General features: G+C 51.8%; 1 long non-coding RNA gene across 1 annotated transcript in view; it reads left to right on the forward strand.

The window, feature by feature from the left end:
• Nucleotides 1-7,055, forward strand: part of LOC132573407 (uncharacterized) — a 620,525-nt gene extending 613,470 nt beyond the window's left edge. Inside the window, exon 5 of the long non-coding RNA XR_009555540.1 lies at nucleotides 6,923-7,055. This is a non-coding gene — a long non-coding RNA (uncharacterized LOC132573407). The remainder of the gene's footprint in view (nucleotides 1-6,922) is intronic.
• Nucleotides 7,056-7,360: the final 305 nt, after the last annotated feature.

Here is a 7,360-nt window from a genome sequence, read left to right on the forward strand (position 1 = left end):
GTCTACAGCATTGTGCATTTGACACAGAAGGTAGAGAAAGAAGGTGCAAGAACTCGCGGGCACTTGCTGAAAGTTATGAGCAGGAGGCTTAGAGCAGAGGAAGAGAAGTCCTTCACCCGAAGAGTCATTAACACGTGGCATTCACTGACGGCAGGAAGTGGTGGCAACAACAAGCACAGACCGTTTCAAGAGGGGGATTGGCTCAACATTTGGAGTAGAAGTCCATCAGTGGCTCTTAGCCGCAATGGAACACTGTCTGGGGCAGTGATGCTCTGGTGCTGGAGAGGGGCAGCTGTAGGAGGGCTTCTGGAGCTCTGGTTCCACTGGTGGACCTCCAGATGACACCTGGGTTTTGGCCACTGTGCGACACATACAGAACTTTGGACTGGACGGGCCACACTGGCCTTATCCAACATGGCTACTCTTAGGTTCTCAACTTAGTCCTGGTGAGTTTACTGGAGCTTGCGCTCTAGCGACTTTGCTTAGGAGCGCAGCTCTTCTTGGAAGACGGGGTGACTGAAAGCAAACGGGGGGGGGGGAGTGTTCCCACTCCAGGGCAGCACCTTCAGCGCTTGGGGTGGGGGGTGGTTGAAGGCGGGATGCACTGCCCCGGCCTGGAATGTCGTTGCACCTCCGGAGACCTCCAGATCTCTTGGCGAATGTCAGCGGCCATTCGCGGCGGTAACCTATGTGGATGCAGACCCAGAAGTTGGGTGGAATCGAAGCAGCAAGCTCTTGGCGCTGGGGGGCCTCGATGCGCCCGCCCCAGGGGGAGAAAAGGGGAGGGGGATGGAAAGGGGAAAGTCGAATCGTGGCTCTGCGCTCCCCCGGCCCTGCGGCGGCCTCTCCATCTCTCCACTGGCTGGCAGACCCTCCCCACCTCCAGACGGCCCATTCCCAAACTTCGGGATGCCACATCGCGTTACGGCTTCCCTCGGAAGCCCCGTTAGGATCCGTGACAGCTGAGCCCTCCCTATCGATTATGTGCCACCGCGCTTCACGCACGCCCCTCCGAAGCCCCAGCCCCGGCGAGGAAGCGGCCCTGGAGCAGCGCCCCGACTTCCCGAAGGCTCTGCGAGGTGATCGATCAGAACTTAATGCGCGGTGACACCCCAGGGTCGGTCGCCAAGGGGCCCAGGCAACGCCGCGCTCTCCCACCCCGCCGGGTTTACGCGGCAACCACCCTGAAGGGACAGAGGCCCAGGGTGGAAGGAGGAGCCTTCCGGGACTTGGCTGAGCCCTGGGAACGGCGCCCCACCGGCTAGGGAGGCCCGGCTACCACTGCGGGCCGTCCAGGTGGGGAGCGCCCAGAAACGCGCAGCTGCCTTGTTGGGGTCAGGGGGACATCCATGGTCCTCCCGGTGCTTTCCTTTGAGTCAATTTTTGGCCACGGGCTCTTTGGCGGTCCCCATTCTGAAATGTTTGCTTGGCGATAAATCCCAGCCGTCTCGTAGTCCGCCTTTCTCGCTGAGATTCAAGGCGCATGACACCAATTAAAAACACCTACCCTTGGAACAGACCTCGAAGGAAATCTAGACGCCCCCCCCCCCCTGCACAACGCAGGACATTTACAGCTACCCTTCCCTCTCCTAGTGACCCCTGCTGTATGCCCAGAACAAAGCGGGGGGGCGGGGACCTCCAGGATCCCTGGGCCAGTCTGGCCTGGAGGAAAACCTCTTCCTAAAGTGGAGATCCGTTGGCATTTCCCTCCTGGCTGGTCCCTTTTGGCATTTCCCAGCATTGGCTCATCCCTTCCTCTCTCCATCTCCCTAACAGCACAACTGGAGTCAAGATGCATAAGTATAACCGAGGGATGGGGCTTTTTTTGTATCAGGAACTCCTTTGCCTATTAGGCCGCGCCCCCTAATGTAGCCAATCCTCCTGAAGTTTATAGTAGGCCCTGTACTAAGAGCCCTGTAAGCTCTTGGAGGACTGGTGCATCAGGGGAGCGTGGCCTAACAAGCAAAGCAGTTCCTGATTTAAAAAAAAAAAAAGTCCTGGGTTAGATTGGATTCAAGCAGTTGGTAAGACCTGTGCCTGGCAGCTGGTAAGACTGATAGGTAGAGTAATTGGAATTTACAGTGGAGTTCTTAAGCAGGCGGGAGGGAGAGAGGGCGGGGAGGCTGGTTTGTTTTCCCCACCAGTCCCAGCTGGCTTTGCGACCCCTTGGGGTTTTCAAGGCAAGAGAAGTTCGGAGGTAGTTTTGCCCTGCCCCTGCAATGGGACCTTGGGATTACTTGGGGGTCTCCTGTCCTAACACTGACCAGGCCCGACCCCGCTTCCTTTCCGAGATCTGACAAGATCGGAATAGCCTGGACTATAGAGGCGAGGGTCTGAGTTACCGCCTTCTAAATCCGCCGACTTGAATGGAGCCAGAAGCGTGTCGCTCTGTTTAGGATTGCACTGTTGCCTCCCAGGAAGCGGGTTTAGGATCGCAGCCTTCGGGACAGATTCACTCAGGTGCACAGACAAATGCTGCGAGGAAACCCACAGAGCCAGTTTGGTGCGGTGGTGAAGTGTGCGGACTCTTATTTGGGAGAACAGGGTTTTTGATTCCCCACTCCTCCGCTTGCAGCTGCTGGAATGGCCTTGGGTCAGCCACAGCTCTGGCAGAGGTTGTCCTTGAAAGGGCAGCTGCTGTGAGAGCCCTCTCCAGCTCCATCCACCTCACAGGGTGTCTGATGCGTGGGAAGAAGGTAAAGGAGATTGTGAGCCGCTCTGAGATTCAGGGTATAGGGCGGGTATAAATCCAATATCATCATCATCGTCGTCGTCGTTATCATCATCATCTTCTTCTTCGTCATCTTCTTCTTCGCCGTGGGAGAGGATTCTTCGCGCGCTCACTTTCCCTTTAGTCGGGGGCCCTGCGCAGGAGAACTTCTGGGGATCCGGCTTCATCGAACACCCCCCCCCCCCCCCCCCCAGCAAAGACTCACAGTAGTTATTCCGAAGCCATTTGCTTTCGGCAAATGTCAAAGAAAAACTTTAATCTGACATTTGATCACTCAGGGAACCAGTCAGCAGATAGCATTGGTGAGTCACTGTGTTTAGTGCTACATATCCCCCCCCCCCCCGGTTTCTGGTTTATGGAGGGAAAGCCCCACCATCCGAAGCTATTTTTACAAGAATGATTTTAATTAAGGGTGATGAGAGGACCAGATCTGCCTAGGAGGGGAGGCCATTAATCCGCCTGCTGGAGCCCGGGTCTCCCCCACAGAAGGTCCCCTGGTGGGGGGGGGCTCCCCCTTCTGTCGCCCCCTCCTCGCTCTCCCTGCCGAGGTTTCATTACTTGCTGTTAGCGCCAGAAAACAATGAAGGATGTCGAACTGGGGCTTTTATTGATTATTTGTCACCCTGCATTTGTCACTTCCAATAACTTTCCCCCCCTCCATGAAGTTTTACTTACGGGCACTTGAGTTTTCGGATTAGGCCAGCTCTGAGCAGGGAAGGGGGCGTGTGTTCATTATCCGCTGGCCTCCTTCCCTCCTGGGAGGAAAGAAGGGGGGGGGCAGAAGGGAGAAGCACAGCTCAGTCTGAATCAATCACACCCACCCACTCCACAATCAATAGCCGCTTGCGGATTCCCAACGTTTGGCCCTTCGACGCTGGATTGCCAGAGGTAAGCCTGCGACTTCCACCAGTGGCTAGTCAATTCCAGCTCTTACCCAAGACTCTGGCTAGTCAATTTCAGCTCTTCGGCAAGACTCTGACTAGTCAATTCCAGCTCTTACCCAAAACTCTGGCTAGTCAATTTCAGCTCTTAGGCAAGACTCTGGCTAGTCAATTCCAGCTCTTAGGCAAGACTCTGGCTAGTCAATTCCAGCTCTTACCCAAAACTCTGGCTAGTCAATTTCAGCTCTTAGGCAAGACTCTGGCTAGTCAATTCCAGCTCTTAGGCAAGACTCTGGCTAGTCAATTCCAGCTCTTACCCAAAACTCTGGCTAGTCAATTTCAGCTCTTAGGCAAGACTCTGACTAGTCAATTCCAGCTCTTACCCAAAACTCTGGCTAGTCAATTTCAGCTCTTAGGCAAGACTCTGGCTAGTCAATTCCAGCTCTTACCCAAAACTCTGGCTAGTCAATTCCAGCTCTTAGGCTAGACTCTGACTAGTCAATTCCAGCTCTTTTGCGGCCTCTTTGGGAATTGCCTCTTTGCTACCCTATTTGACTCCCAGACTCCTTGTTGGCTTGTTTGTATTTCTAGCCCTTCCAGAAGGACTTTGCAGAACCAGTGATAAAGCTGAGGAATTCATTGTCAGAGGATTTCCTGGTGGCCACAGGCACAGACAGCTTTAAAAGGGGACTGGACAGATTCATGGAGGGCAGGTCTAAGGGTGGCTGCTAGCCTTGGGGGACTAAAGGGAACCTCCATAGAGGCAGTAAAGCTCTAAATCCCAGTGCCAAGAGGCAGCATCAGAGGAAGGTCTTGCCTCTGTGCCCTGCTTTTGCTTATCCAAAGGAGCTGGTTGGCTACTGTGTGAGACAGGAGGCTGGTCTAGATGGACTACTGCTCTGATGCAGCAGGGCTCTTCTGATGTTCCTATGAAGCCCTTGGCTTCTTTGCTTTGTTGTTGGCCCTCCAGAGGAGCTGGTTGGCCCTTGTGTGAGACAGGATGCTGGACTAGATGGTCTAGTCCAGCAGGGCTCTTCTTATGTTCTTTGGGATGGAGAGGTTAACTTTCCCAATGAGTCCTGGAACCTGTTTCCCCTGGAGAGACAGAGTGTTGTAGTGGTCTGAGTGCCCAACTAGGATCCAGGAGAGCTAGGTTCAAATCCCCACTCTACCATGGAAGCTTTCGGGGTGACCCAGGGCCGGTAGTGCACTCTCAGTCCAACCTACCTCACAGGATAAAGGGGGGGGAGGGTTTTGCTATAAATGAAGTCAATAACATTCCCCAAATCTCTCTCTGACACACATCCCATCTCTGAAGGAAACTGCCTCCAAATCAGAAAACCAAATGGGATCTTCCTATTGAGATTCTTCTTATTGTCCTCATCATCACCCTATTCACACTTCCATGCATAAAGAATGGGGCAACTCTTGTGCGCGATTTGGTTAAACCCAGTGCTTGAATGAAACTGACACAGTTAGGGAAGGAAAGCAAAGACATTTTAATTCTAATAATGCAAAGCCGGGTGAACAAATTACACACACACACACACACACACACAATTATGCTACTATACAACGAATGCCTGCACACTCTATGTATGGTGTACAATTGACTTTTCTTTGTTATTCTACATTCGACACATGCGCAGCTGATTTAGCGCCCTCATTGGCCCTGCGAACTGACCCCCAGTTCTATTAGTGTTGTGAATGGGTGTCGACTAATTCTTACAAATAGAGTGCGTTCATGTCCCAGCAAGATGTATGTCTCTTCAGTGCAATGTGTGGGGGGCTACTGAGAAGAATGACTCTGACAGCACGCTGGTTTGTGATTCCACACAGGGCTGGCCCTGCCACTAGGCAAACTAGGTGACTGCCTAGGGTGCTGGCCTTCTGGATACGCCCAACTGGATGCCCCTACGTGACTCAGTGATGTTATCAGTGCGCAGGGGGCACCATAGTTTTCCATGTGATGCCAGACAGTCTGGAGCCTGCTCTGATCCCTCAGAGCCGTGTTTTATGCATCTCTGGAAGGAAAAACAGGTAAAGGTAGTCCCCTGTGCAAGCACCAGTTGTTTCCAACTCTGGGGTGTCATCGCATCATGATGTTTTCACAGCAGACTTTTTACGGGGTGGTTTGCCAGGGACCTTTCCTTTCCCTTGCCATTGCCTTCCCCAGCCATCTACACTTTACCTCCCGCAAGCTGGGTACTCATTTTACTGACCTCAGAAGGATGGAACGTTGAGTCAACCAGGAGCTGGCTGCCTGAACCCAGCTTCTGCCGGGATTGAACTAGATTGTGAGCAGAGAGCTTGGACTGCAGTGCTGCAGCTTTACCACTCTGCACCACTCTTACTGGGAGCAAGGCTCCAGTGAAGGGGTACTGTGTAGAGCATTGTCCTGAATAAACACATACAGAATCAGGGCTGTGCATTGGATTTAAACTGAAAGCTATTCCAGTTTACATGGTGCTTAAATTCTTTGGGTTTAGACCTTGTTCACTTCCATGAGATTGAACTGGATTTAAACCCAAATATCTGAGCTGGGATGTGGATTGGGCAGTCAGTTCCATTAAGGCCAATAAGAAAAAATTCTAAGAACTGGTTTAACTTTGTTGAGAGGCTGGTTCCTCATCGTGTCCTCTGTGCACTCCCACGTGGGGGGCTGCTTCAGAGCAGGCCTGACGCTGAGGAGTTTTCTAGAAGCTTCTAGAATCTACAGCTGTGCTCTCCCTGCCCCTGGAGACAACAGAGCTTCAAACTCCATTCCCACCCAAATGATCACGTGACAAGGGGTGGAGGGAGCAGATCACATGGTAAACACGACTTTTTAGTAGAGAGCCAGTTTGTTGTAGTGGTGAAGTGTGCGGACTATTATCAGGGAGAACCGGGTTTGATTCTCCACTCCTCCACTTGCACTTGCTGGAATGGCCTTGGGTTAGCCATAGCTCTTGCAGGAGTTGTCCTTGAAAGGGCAGCTGCTGTGAGAGCTCTCTCAGCTCCACCTACCTCACAGAGTGTCTGTTGTGGGGGGGTGGGTAAAGGAGATTGTGACCGCTCTGAGACTCTGAGATTCAGAGTATAGGGCGGGATATAAATCCAATACCATCTTCTTCTTTTTTATATGCTTTTAAATCAGATCCTGGTATAAAAACCAACAAAAGTTTTTCCATAATTGATAGGAAATAATGTTATTTTGTAATTTGCCTTTTGATTGTCATTGGGTTGCAATGATTATTTTCCCCTTTGATGACACAGAAACCATTATAAAGTTCTGTATTATGTTGGCTTTTACGTTGTTTTCCTTTTGCAGGGGCTACTTCTTATTTGGACTGAGCCCAGAACCCTGGAGCCAGAAACCGGGGAACACTTCACAGGACTTCTCCCTAACTGGCTTGTTGTGACATCATCAGTTTCGCGAAACAACTTCCTTTACCAGATGTACAGTGTGGGTGAGTGGACAGAATGACTCTCAAATAAATGGGCTGGGAGCAATCAACATATATCATCACAGCTTTTTTTGTAGCAGGAACTCCTTTGCATATTAGGTCACACACCCTTGATGGAGCCAGCCCTCCAAGAGCTTACAGGGCTCTTAGTGCAGGATATACTGTAAGCTCCAGGAGGATTGGTTCCATCAGGGGTTGTGTGGCCTAATATGCAAAGGAGTTCCTGCTACAAAAAGGGCTCTGCATATCAGGCAGTACAGTACATTGAGTTCCCCATTGTTATCACTGGCAAGTCAGTCCCT

This window comes from Heteronotia binoei, chromosome 6 (assembly GCF_032191835.1).
Source record: "Heteronotia binoei isolate CCM8104 ecotype False Entrance Well chromosome 6, APGP_CSIRO_Hbin_v1, whole genome shotgun sequence".
NCBI lineage: Eukaryota > Metazoa > Chordata > Lepidosauria > Squamata > Gekkonidae > Heteronotia > Heteronotia binoei.